We start from the raw sequence: 4,095 nt of genomic DNA, 5'->3' as shown, positions 1-4,095 counted from the left end.
GGGGGGGGGCAGCGGGGACCGCTGACCGTGACAGAAACTAAATTATGTTCTCTTAATCATGAAAGCCTTTCTTTTAATTACACTGCACAAAGAAAATCTTTTGACTTACAATCATTCATTCAACCTTTATTTAGTCACATTGAGCCTTGAAGACTCATTTACAAGTGAGACCTGTTTGGACAGACAATAAAAGTGGTAAACTGGACACATGTAGGAATTGGAGGTGAAAAAAAATCCTATCCGATTTTGTCTTCCTGCCTGACAAGAAAATCTCTGATATTAAAAAAACACCTCACACAAACAAGCACATAGTGACGTAGACATTCTGCAGAGGGGGACGATGAGAGCGATGAGCAATGTCCATGGATGCTCTCGAGGGCACTGTAAGAGTTCTGATAAGAATGGAATAATCAGTCAATGTCCTCCAGTGAGATCCGTAAACATTCTTGTGGTATGTCAAGGAATGGCCAAGAATAACATTTATGAGAATCCAAGAGTCCTGAAATGATGACACAATGTTTATTCGGCAGGTATCATCTGGTTATCAGTTGGAAATTCCTGAGGGAGGAGGTGGTGAGCATCAGATCACATTTTCTCCAGGCGAATTCAGATAAGATGGCCTTCAAGGCCAGCCAAGGGAGCCAAATTCAGATAAACACACAGTTGTTTTGGGGACAGGCAGAACTTAATGACATCTACCTTGAGTCTGTGTTGGTCCACATGGTTCTGAAATGTCCAAATTACATGGCCACACCAATGAAATGTGACTGAGTAAAATCCCCAAGATCTGATCCATTCTGCTCAAAGCATTTGAGTCTGGGTACTTGAGGCACGGACCAAGCCATCATAAAGGGGGGGGGAGGGGGGGACTAATCCAGATCAAGTGGTAGCCATTGCAAAGGTCGAGTTTTGTAAAGGACTTTGCTGAATTCAGATACTCAAAAACAGAGTCCATGAAAGGTCAGGGGTATTTGATCTTTATTGTCATTTGGTTGAGTCCTCTGTAGTCTATATAGGAAGTAGAGTCTTGTGCTTCTTCTCCACAATTAAAGACCTAGCACTCACCGGAGATGGGGAGAGGCGAATGATACCTGAAGATAGAGAATCATCTACGTAATGTTTCATGGTTTCTCTCTCAGGACCTGATAGCTTTTACATTCAATTACATAGAAGTGGGGTTCCAGGTAGTAAGTCAATGGCACAGTCATAAGGGCGACGTAGTAGAGACAGGGCCTTTTGTTTACTGAAAACTAGACCGTTCATGTTGCATAGATGGAACCTTGGATAATTCTGGATCCTCTGACACAACCTGATACTTCTGAGAAATGGAAAGAGCAGAATTTAAACATTTGGCTAGGCACTGGGCACTCCAACTTTCCACACTGTTATCTGTCCAATAAATCACAGGGTCGTGTCTCTGCAACCAAGGAAATCCCAAAATATGTGATGTGGGAGCAGAAGAAGAAGAAGAAAAAAAACTCACCCTGTTCATGATGATTGCCTGAGATGACCATATGAATATTCTCCATTTTATGGGAGAGAGTAGAGATGGTTTGTCCAGTGAGGGTGGCCACCGACAGGGGATGCTGGAGGGGAACATTACATATTTGTAATTGATCAACCAGTTCCCGACTGATTAATTTTTTTTTGGTGCCAGAGTCAATGAGAGCTTGCATGGCAAGGTTGAGATAATTTCCACTCACATGAGAAATGTGGTCCAGGGGAGCAAGAAATCTTACCCACCAGTATCTCCTATATTACTGGTGTGTTCTGGCTTTTAACAGCAAAGGCTAAGAAACAATAAAGTGTACAGACATTTTTACAGGCATGTACAGGTACATTTTCATTAACCTTTAGTCAACCAGGAAAATCCCATTGAGATCACAGATCTCTTTTGCAAGGGAGGCCTGGGCCTGAAGGCAACCTAACATGCATGTTTTTGTTCTGTGGGAGGAAACCGGAGTATCTGGAGAAAACCCACGCAAGCACAAGAAGAACATGGAAACTCCACACAGAACGACCCCAGGTCCAACCAACGATTGAACCAGGATTTTCTTACTGGGAGGCAAGAGTGCTAACTATTAATTAATTGTGCTGCCATGATGTCATAATGTCCTTTTTTCAGATTAAAGTACATTTTGCATTTCATTTGGAAATCAAGGTCCCAAAGTTTGGAGGATAAGTGAAGAGGCATTGCTTGCAGTATAGTGGGAAGTTTCTAGTCTGTGAGTATTTGGTGCCATCCCATCTGCTGGTGTTGGTCCAGCTCAGGTAAGGCACTTCTGACACCATCTCTAGTCTAGGAGCAGCTTGAATTGAGGAATTTGACATTTGTGGCTCATGTCTAGGATTTGTCTGTGCAGTGGTATGCATGAGTCCCTAATATGAAACTTTATCACTATGCTCTAATTTTCTTAGACACTGAGTTTTGGATTTCCATTATCTGTCAGCCATAACCATCAAAATTACAGGAAATAAAGGCACGAAATATTTCACTGTATGTGTAATAAATTTATATAATAATTGAGTTTCACTTTCTGAAGACACTGACAAAACATATTGAACTTCTTCACTATATTCAATTTTTGTTTTAGATATACCGGTACCTGCAGATCTGAGACAATGGGTTGTTTATTGCAGTGAGAGATGCAATGCCTTTACCTAAGTTTTTAATTACAGTTTTTGAGGTCAAGTAAAACCTTTCTTATACCTCCCGTAAACTGCAGCCTTCCTGCTTTTCATTTTATGCACAAAGATCCCTCACTCCCACTCCACCACCCCATTGAGTGCTCTTATCTTTGAGTTTATCTATTATCCATATCCATCAGTATCAATCACTCAAGCCATAACAGCTCCCCTGTCCACAGCCACACACAGGCTCAGGTACACGCACACCCAAAACTCAGACACACGTCGCTGGTGGTGAACAGACTGTCCGTGAGGTTTTTACTGTCGTGTGTGAGTCTCTGACACCTCTGTGCTCAGTCTATTGATTTTGTTGTCTCGCCCTAACGAGTCTTGCATCATCCATCACTGCTACGCTTGCAGCACTCAGCTGGTTTGCCCGACTCAGAGGACTGAATTAAGCTGGGACAGCCTCTATCACCTTGCCACTCGTTATATATCAATGAGAGTTTTCCTGAAAACCATTTTTGAGAGGCGTGAACAGTAATAAAAAGAAAAAAAGCGGCTCGCACATCTGTTTGAGATATGCGATGTGAGGAGCTGGAATGGGATAAGTGCATCCTGACATGATTTCAGGCCCCCTAACTGCTCACGTATGACCCTGCAGGCTCTTACCTTCAACACTGGCCTTTTAGGCTCTGTTTGTGTGTTGGTAAGAGCGTGCATGTTGTGCAATCCCAAGTGCAGGTGTTGACCACGGTGATGATGGGGATGTTAGAAGGCAGCTATCACCCATTACTTACACCTCTTGGAGTATATATACAGAGTCAAGATGAAACACATCCATTCACTGAAACTCCTTTAGTTCCAGCATCCCTTCACCCACTCAGCCATTAGGAGGGATGTTGCCATGTTTTAAGCCATCATGGACTCCAAATGTGTTCTGACCTTGACCTTCACCACGCGTTAATACATTCTGAAAGTGTTGGAAACTAAAGGGATTTCCAACAAGGCAAACAAACGTTATTCTATATTTTATAATGAAACTAAACAAGATAAAAAATGGAAAATCTGCTGCCAGCAGTTCATTAGGGTCAATGTGGTAACTGAACACCTGTATCTTTCACTATCTGCATTCTTAATAAGACAGGCGGATAGAAACATAATAGAACGTAAGCCTCAAACATAAAGTCACTGTACAAGTGAATTCAAGAAAGTAAACAATAAGAGCAGAAGCTTTGGTTTGACACATTTCAAGTTGTATGTGTCTCCAATAGTTTACATACAGTGGTTTATATAACAAGTTAGAAACACGAGCGGCTTCGGATGTTATTAGTCCATTAAATGGCCGTTATTAGTTGTTATCATCCCTATATGTAGCGGTCAAACTGTCCCACCTACCTCCTAGTAGGTTTAAAGGTACGTTATTATCGTTATTATTGCTGATAATAGGCAGTGTCACACGGAGGT

This window comes from Nematolebias whitei, chromosome 19, assembly GCF_014905685.2.
Source record: "Nematolebias whitei isolate Nwh7 chromosome 19, NemWhi1, whole genome shotgun sequence".
NCBI lineage: Eukaryota > Metazoa > Chordata > Actinopteri > Cyprinodontiformes > Rivulidae > Nematolebias > Nematolebias whitei.
Note: the sequence above shows the minus strand (reverse complement) of the source record.